General features: G+C 40.7%; 1 protein-coding gene across 5 annotated transcripts in view; it reads right to left on the bottom strand.

The window, feature by feature from the left end:
• LOC111751848 (uncharacterized) overlaps positions 1-26,761 on the bottom strand; it is a 72,687-nt gene that overhangs the window by 23,918 nt on the left and 22,008 nt on the right. Inside the window, exon 3 of one of the 5 annotated variants that reach the window (XR_010319835.1) lies at positions 1-26,761. This exon is cut by the window's left edge and continues 11,540 nt beyond it; it is cut by the window's right edge and continues 17,206 nt beyond it. The exons of the other annotated variants lie outside the window; for them this stretch is intronic. The gene's annotated coding sequence lies outside the window, so the exon portion shown is untranslated. 5 annotated transcript variants of the gene reach the window in all.

The raw sequence follows: 26,761 nt of genomic DNA, 5'->3' as shown, positions 1-26,761 counted from the left end.
GGGTTGGTTCAATGGTTTCAAAACTAGGGCAAATTTACATAACATTAAACGGCAAGTACTAGTTATCTATAAGCCGGACATTCAGAACCCGAGGACTGCCTGTATATAAGTTCTGTTATAACATAATAATACGATTTATTTAATTGGAAAAAAGGGACAGTCATGTGTTTGGTATTTTTTATTGGACAGCAAGCTCAAATGCCAGACTGTTTGTTTCAAAATCAGACACCTGGCAACCCTGGAATGTGACCAGGGAGAGCCAGAGCCACTGGAGCAGGGCAGGCAATCTGGGAAGTTTCCAGGAAGTTAAATTCAATAAGTATTTGTTGTGCAATGATGGGACATCTGGATCAGTGTATAGCATCTGGTAGAGTCTGACAACAGGCTACAGGTAAACAGAAAATTGGCAACAGGGAAATCTCGCTAGGGACTGTAGATGGGTTTGCCAGTAGCCTGCCAGAGGTCACTGATAGAAGAATTTGGGGATAATTAAAGCAGTGGGGTGGATATGAGTATCAGGAAATAAGTTACGGAGACTAAAGTTCAAAAAGAGTTACAGGAAAGGGATGGTAGGGCCCCAGGTTTAGAAGAACTAGAACTCTGAGATTACCAAATCAGGTATGCAGAAATCAGGGATCAAGATGGACACCAAATTACAAAATATGGATGTGGTCACAAGAAACAAGAGTCCAGTTATCAAAATCCTAGTAAAAAGAAGCCAGACTGTTCCCTCTACTCAAGCCATTTTATATGAACTTTGTATGCTAACCTACCTGAGCCTGTGCTGTGTTGGGGTTTTAAAAAGTAAGAGGCTTCTGTACTCTCTTTACCTCTAGAATTTCCCCAGGTTTGATTCCACTCACTCAACTACCCTTTGCTTCTTATTTGTTATTGTTTGTATTTGTTCTGTTTTGTTTTGCCCCTTGTCTGTTTCTGGACTTCAGCTTTTATGTTCTATGTAGCCCATTGAAATGCTACCTGTGTAATTGTACATACTGTCTTGGCTTTGATCCTTGGCGTCCTCCAGGATGCCTGGAAACCCTGGCAGTGCTCTCTGACTTTTCAGACGGTGTTGTTGTTGTTGTTGCTGTCATTGTTGTTAGCTGCCTTCGAATCATTCCCCAACTCACGGTGACCCCATGCACAACAGGATTGAAACACTATGATTCATAGGGTTTCCATTGTCTGATTTTTGGAAGTAGATGGCCAGGCCTTTCTTCCTGGTTCATCTAAGTCCAGAAGCTCTGCTGAAACCTGTTCAGCATCATAGCAACATGCGAGCCTCTGCTGACAGACATGTGGTGGCTGTGCTTGAGATGCACTGGCTGGGAATCTAACCCAGGTCTTCCGAGTGGAAGGCAAGGATTCTACCACTGAACCACTATCCCCTTTCACACTATGTTGCTGTTGTGAGGTGGAGTCACGTCAGTTCTGACTCATAGTGACCCTATATACAACACAACAAAATACTGTCTGGTCCTGCACCATTCTCACAGTCATTGAGATGTTTGAGCCCATTGTTGCAGCTACTGTGTCAATCTGTCTCGTTGAGGGCCTTCCTCTTTTTTGCTGACCCTTCATTTACAAAGTATGATGTCCTTCTCTAGGGAGTGGCTCCTCCTGATAGCATGTCCAAAGTATGTGAGATGAAGACTTGGCATTCTTGCTTCTAAGAAGCATTCTGTACTTCTTCATGCTGTACTTCTTCCAAGACAAATTTGTTCGTTCTTCTTGCAGTCCATGGTATATTCAATATTCTTCACCAACATCGTAATTCAAAGGCATCAATTCTTCGTTCTTCCTTATTCATTGCCCAGCTTTCTCATGCATATGAGGTGATTGAAAAGACCATGGCATGGGTCGGGGGGCGCACCTTAGTCCTCAAAGCAATATCTCTGCTTTTAACGCTTTAAAGAGGTCTTTTGCAGCAAAATTGCCCAATGCAATGCATCATTTGATTCCTTGACTGCTGCTTCCATGGGCGTTGACTGTGTATATACATAAAATAAAATCCTTGACAACTTCAATATTTTCTCCATTTATCATGATATTGCTTCCCCGACTAAGACAGACTAGGAAGAAGGACCTGGCGATCTACTTCTGAAAAACTTAGCCCGCGAAAACCTTACTAATAGCAGCAGAACATCATCTGATATAGTGCTGGAAGAGCTTCCTCCTCAAAGTAGAGTTGACCTTAATGATGTGGATGGAGTCAATCTTTTGGGACCTTCATTTGCTGATGTGATGAAAAGAAACAGCTGCAAACATCCATTAATAATCAGAACATGGAATGTATGGAGTATGACCACATCTTAGCCAGGGAGTTCCAAACAGGTACTGTCACCTACAGGGCTTTGATGTTTTCCAAGATCGGTATTTGCCTTAACAGAAATGATATTAAGCTCTGAATTTTAGTCAAGAAACTGGACCAATATTAAGCCCTTATTTGTCCCTTTTACCTGTTGCCAGGATTTCTTGCCTTTGTTCTCATCTTTGACACCAAGACTCTTCACCTGAATTCCAAGTTCCTTCTATCCAGTGCTTTCCCAGAACCACTCCCTGTTCTAACCTTATACTTTCCTAAATCTTCATTTTTGTCCAGGCATCTTATTCTGGCTACTATCTGGCTCTGCTGATGTTTGGTATCTTGACCTGGTTACAGATTTCCAACTTTGCTATAACTGTTCATTTCTGGGATCTTTTCCAGGCATGGTCTGCTTGTATACCTAACTGTCTTGGACATTTAGCCTTGGTTTCTGCTTTCGAGTCCTGGACCCTTGCCCCAGTCCTTACTATTGTCAGCATCCATGTTCTTAGTTTTGACACAGGGCCAACTTGGATTTGTTTGTGTAGCCCTTTTTGGCATTCATATGATGACCTTGACTCCTATCCCAGGGACTCACACCTCACTCACACCTCACTTATCTTTTCTTTGTCTGTATATTCAGGTTATCACATGTTTCTGAATTTTGTAGATTCTTCCCTTCTAACAAGTATTATCCAGCTTTATGTCCTAATTTCTTACATATATATTTCTTATAAACTAAAAAAAAACTAGTTCATGTTAATAGTTATCTCAGTTTTCCTTTCCTCTCCCCTCCCCCTGCAGATTATAGGCACTTTAAATGGGGACCTGATTTAGAAAATGCTTTCACTTGAACAGGGACTCTAATTGGTGGGGGGATTATTAGGTACAAAAGTAGGCCATTGGGGAGAGGCTTATGGATGGCTGAGGCTTTGGGGCTGCTATTCAATCACAATAGCATATCTAGATTTGAATGGGGTTCACCCCTACTTATAACAGCCTTGATCTAGATACTAAAGAAAATTACAACTCCATTTTTCTTTTTGACCCAAAATGATAGATGGGGGTTATGGTAGAGCTGAGAAACCAACAGGTGGAAGCAACCAAAGTAACCCTTCCATGGAACCCTGGTATTGAAATTTGATGAACCCTAGAGGCAAAAATGAGTGTTGTGGAAAGTTGCCTTTTTTTTTCTTAATTCCCTTAGATCTTGAAAGTGTTATGATCTTTCTCTAAATCACCTAATTATCAACCCTATATCTTTCCTCTTTTCCTTTTTGTAGTTGACATTTTCAGAATATGAAAGCAACAAGAGAGGCTTTAAGGTACGAAGCAAATTTCAGTAATATAAAAGAACACCATTAAGTCCATTCAGTGATAGGCGTGAACTTGATATAGTCTTTGTATAGGTATTTTGAAGTTTAATTAAGATGAGCAGATAAATAGTTCCTAATTAGTACATGAAATGCCTTCAGCATTAAGTAAAGAATAAGTCCCAAGAAGGCTGGAGGAAAGTTTGCCTGCCCAGAGGGTTTGGCTTTTGAACCATTAATCCACTGAAGGAAGCTCTGAATCAACTGTATGCTTTATAATCACAGAGGAACGTGAGCAAGTCCCTAGGGCAAGAAAAAGGCTTTAAAATGAGAATAGTCCAAAGGTTTCACTTGCTTTTACTTGCCCTGTGGTATTCTGAAAAAACAGCTCTGTCAGATATGTTGGTTTTGTTTTGTATTACTTTTAATTATATGGTTATGACTTGCCTACCATTCCAAGAATTTCAACAGTAAACTCTCCCATATATGGCTACTGTCTAGATTAATTTTCTGTTGGCTAACATGTTCTCCAAAAGGCTCATGCTGACTCAATCTTCTGAAGCAAAGTCACAAAAGGCCTCAAATGTCTACTGTCTCTTCACCCTGGGGTATTCACCGACTGCCTCCCACTGCCTATACTTTGGAGTATGGGTGGCCTCAGGGCAGGAATCATTCAGTAGAGCAACAGTTCAGGAAGGAATGAGGGATCAAATATTAAAAGTCAACACAGAAATACACATAACCAAATATCACAGGATTGCATTTCTGGGTTTGAAGGATTAGGACCACAGTCTCCTGGGACATCTTGGCCAATTGGCATAATATAGTTCATAAAAGTATGTTTTTATATCCTAGTTTGGTGAGTAGTGTCTGGGGTCTGAAAAGTTTGCAAGAGGCCATCCAAAATACAACTGTTGGTTTCTACTTGTCCAGAGGAAAAGGGAAAGAAGGAGACGAAAGACTTAAAGAAGAAACTAGTCTACAGGACAAATAGCCTACATGAACCTCGGCCTCATCTACCCTAAGACCGGAAGAACTAACTAGATGCTCCCTGGATACCACTATTGACTGTTCTAATCAGGGGCACAATAGGTAGACCCTGATAGAATGGTAGAAAAATGTGGAACAGAATCTCAAATTCCTTAAAAACAAAAACGAAAACAGACCTATTGGACTGGTTGAGACTGGAAGGTTCCCCAAGACTATTGCCTTGAGATACTCTTTAAGGTATGAACTAAAGCTAATCCCTGAGGTTACCTTGTAGCTAAATAACAAATCGGCTCAAAAAAATAATGAATATCACCCAGAAGTACTGTGCTCCTTTAAAAAATCACCTATATGAGACTGAATGGTCAACAATTACTTTAAAACAAGATGAGAATGTAAGGGGGCAAGGAAACTAGATTAATGGAAACGAGACAACCCGAACAGAAATAATGAAAATGTTCACGCATTGTGAAGAATGTAACACTGTCACTGAACAACTTGTGCAGAAATTGTTGAATGGGAACCTAAACTGCTGTGTAAACCTTCACCAAAAACACAATAAAATACTATTTAAAAAAAAAAAAGTCAACACAGAATGGGTTAGAAGTATAAGGACTTAGGCAAGGTGTGAGAGCGCAGGCAGTCCTTAAAGATGAGGAAAGCTTCTAAATTCAAAAAGACATGGAATTTGAAGAGCAGTGACCATGGGCACCTTATAACCTTTGTGTGCCTCTGTTTTGTCATCTGTAAAAGAGAAGAATTAGTCAACATCTAAGTTCTCTTTCCACACTAACATTTATTGACTGATTTAGGGAAGCATTTCTGGCAGATATTGTACTTTAACAGTTCCAGGCATGTTTAATATCCAGTGAAATGTAGATGACTATTCCAGGCGGCCAAACAAAATTTATCTTGATCATACATCTTCAATGCTCATTTTGGAGAAAGCCACATCTTGCCTAGAAAGTGAAGCTTTATTCAGATCCATATAGAAAAAACAGGGCTTCCAGGCTGAGATGTTATACTGGAAGATAATATGCCCTTTCTGGCTCCACAAAATTAATGCTTTTTCAAAACGCCTATTGCGGGTGTGTGGGGGGGGAGGAAGAGACTAAAGATAAGTATGATGTTTCATGCTGAAGAAAAATAGGAAGCAACAGTGAGAGGAGACTAAGTCTGTAGTCAGGAAAAAGAAATCAAAGGAACTCAGAGAACAGGCTCTTTTTTATAATTCATTATAATATTTATTATGCCATCCCTCGAAAGACCAAAATTCAGGGCCCATAGTGAGAAGAGGTAGTAGGGAATGTGTGCAGAGATAAAAAGGGAAAAAAGATAAGTCATCTTCCTCTACTCTTGTTCATAACAAAAACAAAAAAACCCTGCTGCCATCGACTCGATTCTGACTCATAGTGATGCTATAGGATAGAGCAGAGCTGCCCCAGGGTTTCCAAGGCTGTAATCTTTAAGAAAGCAGGCTACCACATCTTTCTCCCACAGAGATACTGGTGGCTTTGAACCACCGACCTTTTGGTTAACAGCTGAGTGCTTACCCACTGCACCACCAAGGTTCCTTATTTGGTTCATAATAGTAACTAATAATAATGGTAATTAGTGTTAGGAGAGGCACTCTGCCATGGTCCCTGAGCAATCCTGCAAGTTCTTGCTGGGTATTCCAAGAATGCAAGTCCCTAACTGCTCTTTGCCTGGGCCATTTCTCAGAGTTGTTTTTGCACCAAGCAACCATGAAAGATGAGGCAACATCTCTCTCCAGACAAAGAGTAAGCTTGCTTACTGCTTACTATAAAACCAATGAATCCCCCAGCTTCAGTGTTCCTCAACTCTGACGCAAACCCACTGTGTGTGTAGCAGCCACCTGGCCCTTCCACATCATTCCTGTCCGACTTGGGGGCTAAGGAAACCAATGCAAATATGCTGATGCTCATGCTGCTTGCTGTGCTGTGAGTAATAAAGTCCTTTGGCCCTGAGCCAGGAGTCTCCTGTCTTCTGATAGCATCCATGAAACTGTGCCAGGCTAACTTGCTAGTTGTGAGTCAAATTCTAGATTCTGACAATAAGAAGACATGATGTCTTCATCTAATTTGGTTCATAACAGTAATAGGTAATAATAATAGCATTATTGAAGGCTTACTATGTACCAGGCACTGCTTTGTGCACTTTACATGAATTATCTCATGTAATATCCACATCTATCTTACTAAGAAGTTAAATGACTTGCCCAAGGTCATATACTCTCAAGCTGCCCATTATCATTACTATTCCTTCTTCCTTGCCAACATTTTCCTTTATCCCTTATTGTTTTCTTCTTAATGTAATTCCTCGTTCTTACAATTAATAGTAAGAATTCCTTTAAAAATAATGCAAAACTTACTCCCACAAAAAACTATTTTGTATCTCACTTGTCTTCTTCTCAATGTAGTAGTTAATAGCCTAGACTCTGGAGCCAGCCTCCATTCACTCCTGAGTGACCTTAGAGTAAGCTATTTAATCTGTGTCTCAGTTTCCTTATCTGTAAAATGGAGGATAATAATAGCACCTACCTCATAGAGTTGTTGTGAGGCTTAAATGGGTTAATATATGTAAAAGGTTTACAACAGTGCCAAACACATAGTCATAGTTCCATAAGAAGTAGCTATTCTCATTCTTCTTACTTTTTGGAAGGCAGAATATTCCTGAATCATCTTTTCCTCCACATAAACTTCTGATTGATGGTGATTGTACCAATCATCTTCAGCTTTATCATCATCATCATCTTCAGTTGAGTGCACATCATTTGCAAGGTAGGTACTGCGTTTACATCAGAATGATATTCCATTGCAGTCAAAGAATCCATCCTACCAGGAACCTAACACTGCTATATGCAACAGGGAATGCAAAGCCAGTTTAAGTCATTGTCCTGGCCCTACAGAACTTTACAATCTACCTGAAAATATGAAATTAACACACATGAAATCACTAGAGGGGATTAAATAATTAGTATAATATTGCTCATATAAACTCATATAAGCACTATATTTGTCTAGAGAAGGGTGAGAACAGTGTGGGGCTAAAGCAGGCAAAGTTTTCAAATGGGGAAAGGAGAAATCATGCTGAGTCTTAAAGGGTGGGCAACATTTAGATGGGCAAAGAGGAGAAAGGTACAGATTCTACATGTCTTTAACACTTTCTGGTTTGTATGATCCTTGTCCATATATAGACTCATATATTTATCCTTATAACCCATTGCTGTCGAGTTAATTCAGACTCAAAGCAACTCTAAAGGACAGAGTAGAACTGCCCCATAGGGTTTCCAAGACTGTAATTTTTAAAAAATTATTATTATTTATTATTATTGTTCTTTAGATGAAGGATTACAGAACAAACTAGCTTCTCGTTAAACAGTACACATATTATTTTGTGACATTGGTTACCAACCCCATGACATGTCAACGTTCTCCCTTCTTGACCTTGGGTTCCCTGTTACCAGCTTTCCTGCCTCTTCCTGCCTTCTAGTCCTTGCCCCTGGGCTGGTGTGCCCCTTTAGTCTCATTTTCTTTTATGGGCCTGTCTGATCTTTGGCTGAAGGGTGAAACTCAGGAGTAACTTCATTACTGAGCTAAAAGGGTGTCTGGAGGCCATACTCTCGGGGTTTCTCCAGTCTCTGTAAGGCCAGTAAGTCTGGTCTTTTTTTGTGAGTTGGAATTTTGTCCTACATTTTTCTCTAGCTCTGTCTGGGACCATCTATTGTGATTCCCTGTCAGAGCAGTCAGTGGTGGTAGTTGGGCACCATCTAGTTGTGCTGGACTCAGTCTGGTGGAGAAGACTGCAAATCTTTACAGAAGTAGACTGCCACATCTTTCTCCTGTGGAGCCACTGGGTGGGTTTGACCTACCGACATTTTGGTTAGCAGCCCAGCACTTAACCTGCTACCACCAGGGCTCCTTTTTACCTTCATACCAAAACCAAACCAAACCAGTTGCGATCAAGTCACTTCCAATCCATAGCGACCCTATAAGACAGAGTAGAACTGCCCCATAGGATTTCCAAGGAGTGGCTGCTGGATTTGAACTGTCAACCTTTTGTTTAGCATCCTAGCTCTTAACCACTGCGCCACCAGAGCTCCTTTATCCTCATAAAAAATAGCTAGCCCTTAATGCAGACAGAGAAGGCATTCTTACCATAGCCCATACGTGGATTCTGATGCACAGAGTGGTTAAGTATCTTGCTCAAGGTCTACAGCCAGTAAGTGGAAGCCACTGACCACTCCAGTTCTGCAGAAGCTCTGCCCGCAAGGAGCTTACAGCTGTTAATCATGACTCTCATACAAGTACAAAATGAACATGTGTTAAAAATTGTATTTAACCCGTTATTAATGAGAGAACTGGCAAGATGTTACAACCGATTCAAAGGAGTAGTCAAAGTAGCACACATTTATATGAGTAAAGGAATGTCGAAATGAATTTACAAAGGGATGGGAAACTGGCCTTTCGCATGGTGGGGAAGAGGGAGAAGGAAGTCAATTCAATCTTCACCAGACAGGATTTATTTGCATGTCTATGGACAAAATTATTTTGCACTGCTATCGTTATCTACAACATACAGTTTTAAAGTAGCTCAAAGACAATAAAAAACTAGAATCCATAACCTGGAAGAATCTGCTCTAGACAATGCATAATTTCCATTGGAGATACCCAGCACTCTTTTTGCTTATTCCAAATTTCCTCATACACCTGAGTTAGAGACATAAAGCAAATACAAATGAAGTAATAGAAAATAGTACAAGGCCACAGGGTTGGAGATGGGGGTTAGGGATACCTGACACCATACCTTGAGCTCTGAAGCCGCCTAAGACCAGGAACCTAATCAAGGGTGAGGGAAGCAGGTTTTGTGCAATGAAGAGCCATTCAGAGCAGTCTGCTCTAAGCCAAGCCAGTTTGGAGTCCAAGGTAGGCTTGAAGGAGGGTTTCCAAGCTGCTAAGTGGTGGTGGGTGCATTCCAGGCTGAACAATTTTGTAACACTGAGATACAGAGATTCAGATCACCATCTAATTAAGCCTTTATCTACTGCAGCTTTTTTTTTTTAAGAAAGTAGCAATTAATTTTATGAGATCACCGTGGATACATCTACTGCCAGAAACTAGAGATGCCAGATGAGAGAAGATGTTCTTATTGATGTCCTAATGAATGGTTTGTGCAGATATGCATTTATGAAAATTGCATTTATATGCATATATATGAATATATAGCTCATCCTTTAAAATGTAATTATGTGCACATATAAAAAATATATATATTAATACATAGACTTTGCCTTACATGTATATAGTCACCTACATGGTGGTCTGAAGAGTGCTCAAAAGCCTCCCTGCTCCGAGCTGTCCCCCTAGTAATATGTCGTAGTGTGTGACATTCCCACTATTAGTGTTACTTCTTTGGGGGAAAGAGCTCCGAAGGCACTTTTTAAAATGCAACAGAAACTTATAAAGAGGACTGACAAAAGAGTGGAGGCAGTGGTGATTCAGTGGTAGAATTCTCACCTTCCATGCAGGAGACTGAGTTTGATTCCCAGCCAATGCACCTCAAGCGCAGCCATCACCCATCTGTCAGTGAAGGCTTGCATGTTTCTGTGATGCTGAACAGGTTTCAGGGAATCTTCCAGACTAAGACAGACAAGGATGAAAGCCTTGGCGATCTACTTCCAAAAACCGTTCAGTGAAAACCCTATGGATCACAATGGTCTGATCCCATTGTACATGGGGTCACCATGAGTTGGGGGCTCACTCAATGGCAGCTAACAACAATAGCAACAAGAGTGAGATGAAAAGGTGTAGAGTGCTGGCAGAGATGGCAGGTCTGAGAAGGATGCCACATGGACAGCTCAGGGAAGCCTTGGAGGTGCCATGGGAGCCTTAGGCACCTGGAAGGAAGAGCAATGACAAAGAGGGCAGAAAAAGGAGGCTGGAAGCATTAGATGACAAACTTGTTCATACTACAGGGCTGTGATGGCTTTGTGATGGCATCCGACAATACAAACACACAAAGAATTACTCCATAGAAGAATTGAGTTTCAGAAAGTCAGGTCACATATGAGAGGCATTGAGTTTTCCTAATATTAATAGGTTGTTGAAAAGTATTTGTTTGAGAACTGATACAAGGGAACCAAAGTTGCAAATCAAGTGTTACAGGAAAACAAGAGTAGAAGTGGAAAAACCAGTTTATCATGCAAGGTTAAGGACTTAAATGCAAATAGCCAAGGGAGACATCTTTAACACCATCTGTACTCTCATCATCCTTGGGATCAAGGTAGTCATTAAATACCTGTTAGTATACTGAGCTGTTGCAAATTAGTGACCATATGCACCATCCCATGCCCTCATTGGATTTATAATGCTGTAGATGATTCCATGGTGGAAGTACATTAAACAAGTGGGTCACTGGAAAAATTAGTAACTTACATTAATTTAGTAAATTACATGTTTTCAGTGAGCGCAAATAAGAAAAACAAACAAAAAAACTCATTGCTGTTGAGTCGATCCCAACTCAGATGGTGGGTGCATTTATCACAGAGTTGAACAAAAGAGCTGGAATGAGGAATTATCACCACTTTCTCAAGGCTTTCTGATGGAGACAGACTTTCAGGAGATGTTCAAATGAAGTGAAAAAAAGAATAAGCTCATAGATTGGATTGGGCGCATTTAGGAGAATATTCCAGGTGGAAATTAAATGAAAGGATAAATGATACATGGTAAGGGAACTTCCATTCCCTTAGCCTCACATCTCCTTAAGGAAACATACACGAGAGGGACACCCATGTTCTCTCTCCTTGTCCCTCTTTTAAAACCAGAAAACCAAACTAGTTGCCATCGAGTCGATTCCAATTCATGATGACCCCACGTGTGTCAGAGTAGAACAGTGCTCTGCAGGGTTTTCAGAAGCAAATTGCAAGGCCTGCCAGGCCTTTCTTCCAAGGTGCCTCTGGGTGGGTTTGAACCATGTTTGGGTAGATTTAAACCACCAACCTTTCTGTTAGTAGTCAAATGCTTAACTATTTGTACCACCTACAGATTTTGTCCCTCCCTTATGCCCTAACAAATGAAGAAGGATTTATCTAAGTAATGAGTTTGTAAGTAGTAACTGAGAATGCTCTGCTCTGCCATTTCCAGGCCTTCTTCCTAAGGATTGTACTGTGTTTGCTCTTAGCTTGTGGGGAAGGCCTGAGCTTGTCCCACTGTGCCAGTGACTAGGTGAGCGAGGCTTCCTAATTTAGGATGTGGGGGGAAAGGAGGTATTAGAAAGACAGTTGAGGGTGTGCATCTCAGCTATCTTCCAGTCCAGTTTTGTAACTATTTCGATCTTGTATCTGGCTTTGGTGTCCATGTCTCAGTTGCTTTCCAATTAGGGAGAAGAAAAGGGGTGTTATTAATTGTTCTACTAGAACCCGACAGAGCCATGGGTAAATTTATTAGGGAGGATTGGTGAGGGCTGATAAGAAAGAAAACCCTCACAAACCTCATAAAGAAGGCGGCTCTGGCAGCACTAGAATGTCTCTAGCTTCCATTTTCCCTTCTACGATAGTTGCAGCTAAGATTTGTTGCTGTTCTAGTTAGTTCAGTGATTCTCAAACTATCTATAGTGAAGGACCAGTTTTTCTTTCCTTCTGTTAAAATTCCAATCCATCACGCACTGATACTTTTGTAAAATACAATAAAAATGAATTACTGTAAAATGATACTAAACTTGGCTGCTGTGACTGGGATCATAATAGAGGATCCCAAGCAGTATGTGAGAAAAATGTAGAACAAAAATTAAATCCATAAAAAAAGACCAGATTTACTGGTCTGATAGATAATGGAGGAACCCTTGAAACTATGGCCCTAAGACACCCTTCTAACATGGAACTGAAGACATTCCTGGAGACCACCTTTCAGCCAAACCAGAGATAGGCCTACAAAAAAACCAATACCACCCTGGAGGAATGAGCTTCTTAGAGCAGTTAATTACGAGATTAAAAGGACAAAATCTGCCCCAAAGCAAAGATAAGAAGGCAGGAAGGAGTAGGAATCCAGATGAAAGATAACAGGGAACCCAGGGCAAAAATGGGGAAAGTGCTGACACATCGAGGGTACCGCAACCAACGTCTTAGAACATCTGTGTACGAATTGTTGAATGTGAAACCATTTTGCTCTGTAAACCTTCACCTAAAGCACAATAAATTAAAAAAAATTATATTAAACAAAAAACTAGATTCCTGCGTGGTTATAAAAGGAAACACTACCTATAGAGACAAGAGAACCAAAATTTCTCAGAGATTTACAAAATTAGGTTCATTAAACATAAAATATTGTTAAATTACTATAAATGTTTCTAAAAGCTAACTCATAATTTCTGACTTACCTTGACACAGACCAAAAAACGAAACTTAATTCTGACTCATAGTGACCCTATAAGACAGTAGAACTGCCCCCATAGGGTTTCCAAGGAGCGACTGGTGGATTCAAAGTGCTGACCTTTTGGTTAGCAGCTGAGCTCTTAACCAGTGCACCACGAGGGCTCCATTGACACAGACTGGTAACAAAAAATTCATGGACCAGCACTGGTCTGTAGCCCACACTTTTGATCTAGTCCGCAGAATCCTCAACATCCTCCTGTAAAAATGGGAGGCAGGGTAGCATAGTGGTTAAGAGTATAGGGTCTGGCAACAGACTCTAATTCCCAGCTAATGAGCAGTGGAATCAATATTAACACTGTAATGGATTGAATTATGTCCCCAAAACATATGTCAACTTGATTAGGCCATGTGTGGTTGTCCTCTATTTTGTGATTTTCCTATGTGTTATAAATCATAATCTCTGCCTGTGGTTAAAAGGATTAGGGTGGGATTGGATTGTAACACCACCCTTATCTAGGTCACCTCCCTGATCCAAGGTGAAGGGAGTTTCCCTGGGGTGTGGCCTGCACCACCTTTTATCTCTCAAGAGATAAAAGGAAAGGGAAGCTAGCAGAGGGTTGGGGACATCATACCACCAAGAAAGCAGTGCTGGGAATAGAGTGCGTCCTTTGAACCTGAGGTTCCTGTGATGAGATGCTCCCAGACCAAGGGCAGATGGATGACAAGGACCTTCTTCCAGAGCCGACAGAGAAGAGGCAGCTTTCCCCTGAAGCTGGTGCCCTGAATTCTGACTTCTAGCCTACTGGACTCTGAGAAAATCAATTTCTGTTTGTTAAAGCCATCCACTTGTGGTATTTCTGTTATAGTAGCACTAGATGACTAAGACACCTTCCTGATAGGCTGCATGGAGCCCTTCTGGTGCAGTGGTTAAGAGCTTGGCTGCTAACCAAAAGGTCGGCAGTTTGAATCCACCACAGCTCCTTGGAAACCCTATGAGGCAGTTCTATAGGGTCCTATAGGGTCATTATGAGTCTGAACTGACTCGACGGCAATGGGTTTGGTTTGGTTTTTTGGATAGGCTGGGTATGAGGATGAAATGAGATGATTTATGTAAAGCACCTGGCTAGTACTGTGCTGAGCCTCTTGTACGTGTTCAATAAATGCTATTATTATTCTGGACCAATATCCACATTGGGTGGTAGGCTTCTGCTTAATGTTTTGGAAGAAGCATAAATGGGAACAAATAAATACTTCTGTACTCCATTCTTTGAATGAATCACATTACATTATCTTTTAATAATTGGTGTACTTTGGTCATTGTGTTTTCTTTCACCCAGAGGCTGACTGAATCTGTGCAAGTGAGCTAAGGGGCCTGAAGACTTTCACTCTTATGGCTGCATTTGTTCATCCTTGAGATGCAAAAGTGATTCTCCTGAGTAAATTCTAGACCCCACATGAGCTAAATAGTCATAGTCAAAGGTCTAGCCTGAGTGGATCACTGTGAATCCCTCTGTGAACGTTTGCAGTGTTTATTAGTCCTGCTTAATACTGTCTCCTAAAATTTTCATTTCCTAAAAGAAAAGAAGGCCTGGAAGGAATTCAAGGAACTAGAACAAATTGGAGTCAGGTAGGGTAGGTTGGTGCCTTGGACCCTATAATGTACCTGACAGAGTTGGGTCAGGAAGCCAGGTAGGCCAAATGGCCTTGTAACAGAGTTAAGCAGAGATTTATACGCATCAGAGAGGCGGCTGACTGCTCCTCTACACCCCCGCCCCCATCCTTGGCATTTCCTATTCTACAATTTTCCAGTGCCAGCTAAATCCATTTCTTTTCATTGTAAAAAAGCAATAATAAAGCTACACCTGAATGCCATAGAACATTAAATGATTGTTTCCTCATATCAAACAAGCATGCTTTTCAATAAGGCAGCGCTAATGAAAGTCTGATTTGCTTTCACTGTTCTAGTTTGTTTGTTCAGTCTGCAGGCCAAAACTGAGGCAGTTTGGGTCATGAGGACTGTTTAGAGCATGCCTCTGGCCTCACTGGTGTAGAGTTTCCTTGTCTGTGGTTAACTGAACTTTTTTTTTTCCCAGTCGTAAACTACAAGTTTCATGTTCCAAATTTACTTCTAGGCACGGCAAAGTCGATTCCTGTGTGGTTATAAAAGGGAACACTATCTATTGAGACAGGCAAACCAAAAAAATTCAGAGATTAAATTTGTTTTTAACAGAGGGATAGGTTCAATGACATGGGGGGAGCGTCGTAAATTCAGGGCTTCAATAAGTGGTATGTTATGTTCTCTCTGGATTTAATGGTTATGAATTCCCATGATTTTTCATCGATGTGGGAGAGTCATAAGACAATGAGAAAGGAAGATTAGTTACATTGTTATATTAAAAAGGAAACTGAGCAATGAGTAAGACATTTTCCCCTAGAAACAAGGCCATCTGGCAGGCCCCTGGCAGAACTGAAAACGAAACAAAGAATATTAATTAGCAAGTCCTTGTTCAAAATTGGAAACCCTGGTGCCGTAGTAGTTAAGAGCTAGGGCTGCTGACCAAAAGGTTGGCAGTTTGAATCCGTCAGCCACTCCTTGGAAACACTATGGGGCAGTTCTGCTCTGTCCTATTGGGCTGCTAATGAGTCGAAATCGACTCAATGACAATGGGTTTTGTTCAAAATTAAAAGCCACTCTTATTCCTCATCTAAGAGCAAAAATGGTATCTGGGATCTAAATTGCAAATGCTTGTCTACCTGTTCTTGAATTCGTTGAGATGTGTGGGGAGTCCTGTTTTAACAATTGAAGTAAAACTACTCTTCCGCTGCTCTCACTCTCTTGCTGGGTGGTTTGGCATGCATCTGAGTTGAAACAATCCACTTCCTGGTGGGAAGCCTCACCTAGGAAATCCTGCTGTCTGTAGCATATATTCAAATTAAGTTACAGGGGCAATGGAACTATTAGAAGAGTCATTTGAGGAGAAGTCAGTCTTTGATAAGACAGAACCAAAGAATGTCCCCCAGGAGGCATCCAATTTTTTTGTGTGTCATTTTCTAAAATGAAACAGTACAGAGCGGTCACTAATGAATTAGAAGGTCTTGGTTCTGACCCAATAGAGTCCTTGGATAGCTCAGATCACAGTGACAGAATACTTAGTTAAAATATCCTCACAACCTAGAGCTGCTGAGCAAGCCATAAAAAAAAAAACCCACAGATGCCACTAATATCCCTCTGACATTTAGCCCCCACCTACACCCCAAATTCCATATGCCATAGATGATTCACCTGACTTTGTTCCTCACATCATTTGAGTTTTTTTTTTTTCATTCATTTATGCTTTATAGTAAGTGGCATTTAGTTGTGTGGGAGCCTTCTTTAGTTACCATGTGACAATTCCCTGAAGCCTTTCTAGTCTTTATTTCTTTATTTTTCGCTGAGTGAACCTTCTCAGCAAGGAAGAGTCAATGGCTTTAATATTGTCTCTTTTTCCTCTTTTTGGTCTGGACCTCCTAAAGTCATCTGAGAGTTGATCTAGACCTCCAACCAGGTCCTTGAACAGTCACTGTTTTCCTGGGGTCCTTATGATTCTTGAACTGGCCTATGTATAGGGTGAACCCTCCAGATAGGGTCAAACCAAAACCAAACCCAGTGCCATCGTGTCGATTGCGACTCAGCAACCCGATAGGACAGAGTAGAACTGCCCCATAGAGTTTCCAAGGAGTGCCAGGAGGATTTGAACTGCTGACCATTTGGTTAGCAGCTGTGTAGCACTTAACCACTATGCCATCAGGGTTTCCCCAGGTAGGGTAACCGTGCTAAAAAGGGTTTCTAAACCTGACTTGACTGCCAGAGGATCTTCAAGGGCCTCCTAAGCCAACTTTGGACCCACGGATTTGGGATGAGTATATTCAGTGGTCTAAAAATAGTTACTGGGGAAGTAGAGGCCAGTTGCCTTGCTACATGAGTGTAGAGAGAAAATATTTATTGTGCACAACACTTGTCTAGTGCTTTACAGTTTTCCATGTGTTTTAACATTTCCTTATTAAATCCTTCCAACCTGTGAGGTGAGGGAGTATATATACCCATAAGGAAACTTAGGTCAGAAGGTTAAATAACTTTCTCAAATGTATTATTATAAACTCTTTCAACTGGAAAACTAACCTTAGCTCAAAGGGGAATTTATTCATTCACATAGCTGGCAGAATTGAAGGAAGGAAGAGCAAGCAGGAACCAGGGCCCTCAGAGACTGGAATAAGAGCTCGACATTGTCAGAGCTTTCTCTCCACTCATCTTTATTTCTTCTTGTTTCTGCTTGCATTCATTCTGTAGACAAGTTCTCCCTATATCATGGAAAAAGATGATTGGTGGTAGCTCCAATCATATAGCCTTGCAGCTCATTATCAAAGTGAGGGCTGCCTTGATTTCAGACAATTTGGGGGAAGTATTTTTTTTACCCCAACTCCTTTAGCTTAGCTCACATGCCCTTTCCCTTGGAACAATCACTGTTTCCAGGGAGATGCAGTGCTATATGCTTGGTCCAGTCCTGGATCATGCCCCCCACCCCCTGCTTTTTTTAGTTAGGGTGGAGATGAGGGTAGAGCACTATCATTACCACCAAGGAATTGGGACAGAGTTCTACAAAGAAAAGACCATGATCTTACAGGGCAAAGAATGGGAAAAGCTAGATGCAGTGCTACACAGCTCTTTCCAAAATATGCTAGGAGAATGAGGAAAAACAAACTGGTTGAACGCAGAGGAGAATATTTAAGAAAATTTAGAAGGTTATTTTAGAGCTCTGAGCCACTATTTTTGAGAAGTCATGAAGAAGAGATAGACCTGGAGACATGAAAAGTCTGCATACAAACCATAATTGAAACTCAGAAAAGTATGTCTTGATAAAGAGTGATGCTTGGAAAGCTAATAGGGAAGCAGTTCTCAGCGTTTTGACCTGAGAAGTCCTTTACACTCTTAAAAATTACTGAGGACCCCAAAGGTCTTTTGCTTATATGGGTTACAGCTATTGATATTTATTGAATTAGAAATTAAAACTAAGAAATTTTAAACTACTTGTTAATTCATTTAAAAATGAAAATAAACCCATTGCTTGTTGACAATTTCGTTTTTAATGAAAAAATAATCATAACTTCTACTGCTTCCTCAAGGGCATTATTAAATGAAATGGCGTAATTTTTTCTGTAAGTGCATGGTGGTAAAGGATACAATGACTATGAGGATAGTTTGGTGCCCCTGCCTTGATCCATGCTAAGGCACCGGTGGTTTTATCCATCATTGCTTTTGCAACCATGAGTACAATTTCTAGCACCCAGAAAAAGGCAAATAACATTTTAGTATTGTTATGAAAATAGTTTTGACCTCTCCAAACCCCTGAAAAGGTCTAGAGGATCACCATGAGTCTTCAGACTACATTTTGGGAACCAGAATTCTTGCAGTAGAGGAAAGCATCAATTAATCCATTTGCTCACCTAGGCTGGCATCAAGTACTGGATAGCAATCAGCCCAGCTTTATACAAAACAGATCATTCCATGACATCTTCATTTCCTCCTTTGGTAGAAAAATAGGCCAAGGAGTTAAGAGTGAAACAGTGTCATTGTAATGAAATCACCTTGAAACTGTTTAAAAGCCTTGTTAGGTTTTCACAGTCATCAACATCAAAAAAGCATTTGTTAAACTTGCAATTCCTTGGAACACGTCTCTGTCTCTTCCAATGTAAGCAAGAATACATTGACAGATTTCACCACAGAAATAAATATGTAAGAAAAGCAGGTAGCAAAACAAAACGAAAAAGCTCAGGTTTAAACAATAAATTAGTACATCAAATACTCAGAAAGATGCAGTTTATTTTGACAATCTTGTCCATGATACCATCCTTAATTGCAAGTCTTAAAGACTTGCTGTGAATAACATGAGAGGCACCATCATCGGCTCATTGTTAACCTGGAAGTGATGCCTGACATGGTGATTCACAAGGCTAAGTCCTGGGGATGGGATATTAAGCCTACCCATGATTCCAAAAAGAAATCAGTGGGGTGAGTAATACATTTGCATGTAGCACTAATTTGGCTGTGGAGCCTTTAGGGGCACCGGGTTAAATTGCATCCTGGGAACAGGCCAGGTAATTTTTTTTTAAGCAATCAGGATACTCACTGGTTAGAGTTTCAGGGCATAAAACTTCTAGAGACAGAGCTTTGTAATTATAGATTTATTTGAGTGTTATTTGTTTAATGTTTGCCTTTCTTCCTTACCATAGTATCCAGAGCCTGACAGAGAATAGGTATTCAATAAATATTTGCTGAAAAAATGAATAATTGATTGCTTTTACTACACGGTCCTGCATGGTCTGGCTCCTATCTACCTTTCCAGCCCCATCTCCCGCCATCCTCCACCTGGCTTTCAGGACTCCAATCACAGTGACCTTATTTTCGTCCCTTGAATTCGTCATACTTTCTACCATCAAAGAGCTATGCTATTCCCTTTGCTTGGAATGGTCCTGTATCTTAATGCTTAACTACTACTCACTTGTCAGATCTCAGTTCAAGTTTTAGGTTTAGGTTCCTCAGGGAAGCCTACCTTGAGCTCCATGACTAGGTCAAATCCTCCTTCTTATATGCTTTCCTAGGACCTAGCACACAGGAGCCCTGGTGACATAACGATTAAGTGCTTGGCTACAAAGCAAAAGATCTGTGGTTCAAACCTACCCAGCAGCTCCATTGGGAGAAAGCCCTGGTGATCCGCTCCTGTAAAATGTAAAGATTACAGCCTAGAAAACCCTATGGGGCAGTTCTACGCTGTTACATGTGGTCCCTATTAGCCAAAATCAACTGGACAGCACCTGACAACAACATGCCTTCTTTTGTAGCACAACAACAGAGTTGGGTAATTGCAACAAGACCTTATATCCTGCAAAGCCCTAAAATATTTCCTATCTGACCTTTTAAAGGAACAGTTTCCAACCTCTTATTTAGAAAAATGTATGGGTTTTTTTTTTTTTTTTTAAGCTCTGAATCTGTGTTTACCTTCCAATATATTGCTGGACTTCTAGTTACATGCTTATAATGATCCCTGTGTATGAGAATTGTACGCCAAAAAGACATTGGGTGATTGACAGTCTTTCTACACGATCTTAACAAAAGAAGTTTGTTTATTTTTAAAATTTGTGGCCAGAGTTGCTGTTTGTAGTGCCTGTACTTGTTTGAGTTTCTTGCATAATAATAGCTAATATTTATTGAGCACTTTCTATGTATCAGGCTCAGGTCTAAGAACTTTACATAGATTATCTCATTTATTCCCCGCAACTTTACAGTATACTATTATTATTCCTGCTTTATAGATGAGGACAGTAACGATCAGGGAGGTTATGCAGCTTATCCAATGTCACAGAGCTTGTGAAAGTGCCTGAGCAGGAATTCGAGTTGGTGGACTCTGACTCCCGGCAGAACATGTGTTCTTAAACACTCCACTACCCTGTCTGCCTTCCTGAAGCTTTTACTCCAAAAAAGCCACTCCATTCCTGATCTTTAAATACCAAGTCAGTTTATATGCTGTCGTTTCCAAGTGGGACCACTTAGAATTTTGAGATTTAGAGGCAAGATGTAGAAAGACTTTTAAAACGCCAGCCCTTGGCAGAGTGCCAGACACACAAAATTCAATCAATAAATGTCTTCGTTGTTGTTGGTGGTGACATGACGTGGAAGAGGGAGAGGAGGAACACAAAGAATTCTCTCCGAGGAGTATCACCTCTGAGATGACGTTGAGGAGGAAGAGGATGAAGACAAAGAATTCTCTACTAGGAGTTTCACCTCATCCCAGGTCATTGCCAAGGAGTGAAAAAATAGTTCCAGGTATTGGTATTCACTGCTTAGGATTCTGCCTACCTCTGAGCATGTAAGAAGTGGAAATGTCTCAATACTTGGGTTACTTCTACCTTGTAAGCAATTGGTATTTAATTAACTATAGTACTAAAGTAATAAGCCATACTCTATAAAGTTTAAAAATTACGAGAACACATCTCACTAAATAAAAGGCGTGACTGAGAAACCTAACCTATTTCATTCAGTTTTCTGATATGATTTAATAGACTGCATCCAAACAGTTCTGCCATGACTATATCCACAGCTAATGCTTAGCTCTATTTTGCTTTCTATATTTTGTTCATTGTTCTTATGGATTCTGTTAGTTCAGCGATGTACTCTGATAGACCATCACCTCCTTCCATAAAGTGGTCATATGATCTCGGTCAAAGGATCATTTAAAAAATAGACACCCAATCCCAATAGAATCAAGATTCTTCCAATCAACAGATAAGCCATATTGTGCATCAGTTTGTACACAAAGATTTGCTTCTTCCTTCTGTGACGGTAACTGCCATTTGGGGTCAGCATTTGGCAGCAGTAAATTTTCATGTCCTCTCTTCGCTGGTTTGTGTTGCTATGAACTAACATTATTACAGTGCGTTTTAGAAAACAAAAGAAGAGGGAAAGGGAGACAGAAAAAGAAAGAAAGAAAGAAATGAAGGAAGGAAGGAACAGTTGGCGGAGAGTCTGTTCTGACTCATGGTGACCCCGTGTGTTGCAGAACAGAACTGTACTCCATGGAGTTTTCAAGGCTGTGACCTTTCAAAAGCAGATCACCAGGCTCTTCTTCTGAGGTACCTCTGGATGCTTGAGCCACACACATTTTGACTAGTAGTCGAGTGCTTAACCATTTGTGGCACTCAAGGAATCCTGATAATGCCAGTAACCTGGTTATATCCCAAACCCATTGTCATCAAGTTGATTCCAAATCATAGTGACCCTATGGGACAGAGTAGAACTGCCCATAGGATTTCCAAGGCTGTAATCATTATGAGAGCAGATTGCCACATCTTTCTCCTGCAGAGCAGCTGGTGGGTTCGAACTGCCAACCTTTCAGTTAGCAGCCAAGCACTTAACCTCTGTGCTACCAGGGCTCCTTGGTTATATCCCAGGACTTGGTTATCAGTGAATCTATTCTGACAATGCTAATCACATCTCATTGCTGACCCCAACACATTTAATTTGGTAAGGTAACAAGTTTATGGAACAACTAGATGAGATGTCCAATTCCCACCAACAGCCCCGTGGCCATAAGGGAACTTGCGAATCTGTAGGAATTTTCAAGGCAGCCAGATTTACTCAAAAGTTGTCACAGCCCAGTTTTGCTGATGGCGTTAAGGACTTCTCTTACGGCAAAATATCATGTGTGATCTTGATGTTCCTCCCCGCATTTTTGCAAAGACTGCCAAATGATCATGGCCATAGAAACATCTCGTTGCTTAGCGTCCCATTCTAATTCCTTTAGTGCATGGTTGCAGGGTGCTGTGTTAGGAAGGATTTTACCAGTCAGAGGAGCAGGAGGAATATGTTCCTTCATTCTTTTATTCAAAAGCTATTTATCTTGTGCCTACTATGTGCCAGGCACTAATCTAAGTGCCAAGAATACAACAGTGGAACAAACCAGACCAAAGTCCCTGCTGTCATGGAGCTTATGTTCTTGTTGAAAGGAAAACAGACAAATACTGTATGGGATGTCAAGTGGTGATAAGTGCTGGGAAGAATAACAAAGGAGGGAGAGAGAGAGAAGGGTGATGAGGGCCAGAGGTGTGTATTTTAGATATGGGTAATTAAGGTAATTAGTTAGGGAAGTCCTTCCCATCCACTGAGACCTGAATGAAGTGAGGGATGTCAGGGGGAATTGCATTCTGAGTAAGTAGCAGCAATGCCAAGGCCTTGGGACAAGACGGTGCTTATGTTATTCAAGGACGAGCGAGGAGGCCAACAGGGCTAAAACAGGGGGGAGCTGTACAAGATAAAGTCAAAGAAATAGTTGGGAATTGGATAATGTAGGGCCTAGTGGGTTAAGTCAAGGCCTTTGAGCTCATATTATGATAAAACTGATCTTGGTTTTGTATTTTTTAGTTTTAGAGTTTCTCTTTGTAAACTGGACCATTGATTAATATAACAATAATGTTTTATTTTGATATTTAGTTGTTGTGGTAGAAGCAGCAAGCATATATCGCAATCACTCAGAAGGATTTATTCTCAAAGGAGAGAAACATGATTTGGAAATAAGAAAAGGAGAACAGGAATTGATACATGTGTGGTGTAACAAAGTTGTATCATATTCAAGATAGACTGGCTTCCCGTGGATGGTTTACTTTTTTGCATGATAATATCTGACATTTTCAAAATGCTTTAGATCTGTGATCTCATCAAGACCCTCATAAAAACCCCAAGAGATGGGGGGACAAGTGGTATTACTGACACTGAAATGGAAGGAGTTTATATGATTTACCCCAAGATGACCCAGCATATGAGTCAGTATGAGAACCAGAGATGCTGACTCTGAATGTACTGCTCCCACATTGCCTGCTAAAAAGATTATTAACTTTTTGACTAAGGTCAAAAAGGTGAATCGACCACATTATCAGCTTGTTCCTTCCTTCCAGGCCCCAAGGACATAAAAAATATGCACTACTTAATTGAGCTAACAAAGGAAGGAAAATCCTTGGCCTTTTTTTTCCCCCTCTTTCCCAAAGCAGTCATCGACTGGAAGTATACAAACCTTGAAAGCATAGTTCTACTCCCAGAGAATGGCTGGGCATGTAGGACCCCGAGCACCTTGAAGATCACAATAGTAAAGGGGCTATCCCTTTTCCCACCCCAGCAGGAACCACTCTGAAAAGAGTACAGCAGCTCTCTCTCTCTGGGTCCCACATTCTCAGAATAAGGCTTAATGTTTTAACAAGTGAAATTTCTGCCTCTATATTCCAAATTTAAAGCATCATTTACTAGCATCTTCCTAATAATACTTGGTAAAAAGCTAAAGTACCCACTCATAAAAATGGCATGATCTCCTTCAGAAAACGTAATGTTGACTTAAAGAGGGGAGAGTTCTTTTTTGAGTGTTACCAAGTAACTGGGTGGCAAAGCAAGAGGAAGAAGTCAGGATTTCTGACTTTCAGAAGTAGAGAAATAAACCATGTATTGTCATTGGCTCTTTTTCATTACAAATGTCGGCTTTTCTTGAGGCTCAGTCCTCAGTCTTCTCCTCAACTCAATCTATACTCTCTCCCTAGGCAACTCACCCAACATCCACAGCTCAATTACCCCTTGCACACAGATGAATTCCCCAGTCTCTATTTCCAGTTCAGACTTTTCATCCTCTGATCTTCAGGCAGATATATCCAACTGCCGACTTGACCTCTCCAAGTACCTCCTCAAAATCAACTTGCTCCCCAAACTTGGTCCTCTTCCAGTGGACTACCCTACCATTCTATCCAGTTGTACTTAGGTGTATTTTGATACCTTCGTGTTCCTCGCCCTCCCCATAGCCTGCCTTTTGTCAAAAAAAAAAAAAAAAAGTCAATTCTGTTTATATTACTTCCTAAAAATGTCCAGAATCCATCCATTTCTTTCCATCCCCATTAGCAACATCCTAATCTATCCACATCTACTCTGGCTCTCCCACAATCTGTTCACCTGACTACAGCCAAAATGGTCTCTTCATAATGAATGCCATATCATCCTCATGCTTAAAACCTTTATGGTTTCCCATTACGGATATGATAAAGACAAAATGTCTTCATGTGGCCTACAAGGTCCCGCATCTTCTGGAACATACTATTTTTCCAGCCTTATCTCAAGTCCCCTCACTCTTTGCACTACAGCCACATTTGTCTTCTTTAAGTTCTTCCTGTCACCATGCTCCTGCCTGCCACGGGGCCTTTGCATATTTTGGTTTCTCTGTCTGTATGAACACTCGTTCCTTCTTTCTTCCCTCTTATTCATCCTTTGGGTCTTGTTTTTGAGTTACTCCCTTGGAATAGCCTTCCTTGATCCCCCCGAGGAGGTCAACTCCTGCTGTTATAAGGTGTCATAGCATTGTGTACTCTTCTTTGTAGCACTTGTCACAGTTGCTTTTTAGATTAGTGTGACTATTGGGTTATCACCTGTCTTTCCCTCCACCACTGGTAAGTTCCATGAGAGCAAGAACTCACCACGACATCCCTAGTGACTACCACAGGGCCCAGCACACAGTCAACTCTTAATACTTGTTGAGTGAATGACTGAGTATACTTAAATACATTGAGTCAATACCTTTTTTTCCATTGGGAAAAAAATACTGGGCCTTTCCAGTTTTTGATCTTCCCATAACCATGCCCAAGTTCAAATAGTTGCCTATATTTTGCAACAGTATGATCTAGGGCTGGTAACTCTGGTGGCATGGTGGTTAAGAGCTATGGCTGCTAACCAAAAGGTCAGCAGTTCAAATCCACTAGGTGCTCCTTGGAAACTGTATGGGGCAGTTCTACTTTGTCCTACAGGGTCGCTATGAGTCAGAATTGACTGAATGGTAATGGGGTTGGTTTTTGGCGCTAGGGTTGCAAAAAAAAAATAGACCTAGTTATGACTCTTACAAATTTTAATATCAGTATAATGAGGGAAATAGGGTTTTGCAACAGTAATTTCTGATGTAAATCATTGTAAAGAATGTCACCTTATTTTTTTTTCATTTTTTAAATTTATTTTTTGCTGTTGAGAATATACACACCAAACCATATACCAATTCAACCGTTACTACGTGTACAATTCAGTGACCTTGATTACATTCTTTGAGTCGGGAAACCATCCTCACCCTCCTTTTCTGTGCTGTTCCTTCCCCATTGACATAAACTCACTGCCCCCTAAGGTTCCTATCTACCCTGTTAAGTTGCGGCTGTCAATGCGATCCCATACAGACAGTTCTTAATAGAGCATAATGCTCAAGGCAGACCTTTTTTTTTAATTAGTTAAGCTAAACTATTGCTTGGTTTTAAGAAAATTTCAGGGGATATTTTTGGTTTAAGGTTTAAAGATCATCTCAGAGCAATAGTTTCGGGGGTTCATCAAGCCTTCATGGTTCCAGAAAGTCTAGAGCCAATGAGAATTTGAAATTCTATTCTGCATTTCCCGCTTTTTTGATCAGGATTCTTCTTTACAATCTTTGATCAAAATGTTCAGCAGTGGTAGCCAGGCACCATTCAGCTCTTCTGGTCTCATGGCAAGGAGGCAGTTGTTCATGGAGGCAATTAGCCACACATTCCATATCCTCCTCCTATTCCTGAGTCTTTTTTTCTTCTGTTGCTCCAGGTGAATAGAGACCAATTGTTACACCTTGGATGGCTGCTTGCAAGCTTTTAAGATCCCAGGCCTATGCAATGAACTAGGAGGTAGAACAGAAGCGCTAAATGTGTTATTTGGCCAATTAGCCGGGATGTCCCATAAAGCCGTGATTCTAAACCTCCAAACCAAGGAACCAAATTCCACGAGGTTTTTAGTTGTACATAAGCAGTCCCAGTAGCTACTCTTTTTTTGGGGGGGTCATTATTGTAAATATATTTATCATACAATTGTTGTTGTTGTTGAGAATATATATCACACAGCTTTTGCCAATTCACCCTTTTATAGGTGTACAACCTATTGAAGCAATTATAATAATCGGTTGTGCAATCCTACCCTTAATCAATGCAATTTTCCATCATCATTAGCCCCCCTTTCCTCTTCCCTCCTGCCCCTAGTAACCACTAATAAATTTCAGTCTGTATACATTTGCCTTTTCTTGTCTTTTTATATAAGTGAGATCATACAATATTTGTCCTTTTGTGATTGACTTATTTCACGCAGCACAATATCTTCAAGCTCCATCTATATTGTTGCATGCATCAAGACTTTGTTTCTCCTACTGGCTGTGT

The sequence above is a fragment of the Loxodonta africana genome, chromosome X (assembly GCF_030014295.1).
Source record: "Loxodonta africana isolate mLoxAfr1 chromosome X, mLoxAfr1.hap2, whole genome shotgun sequence".
Taxonomy (NCBI): Eukaryota; Metazoa; Chordata; class Mammalia; order Proboscidea; family Elephantidae; genus Loxodonta; species Loxodonta africana.
This window is presented reverse-complemented; position numbering and strand designations above follow the sequence as displayed.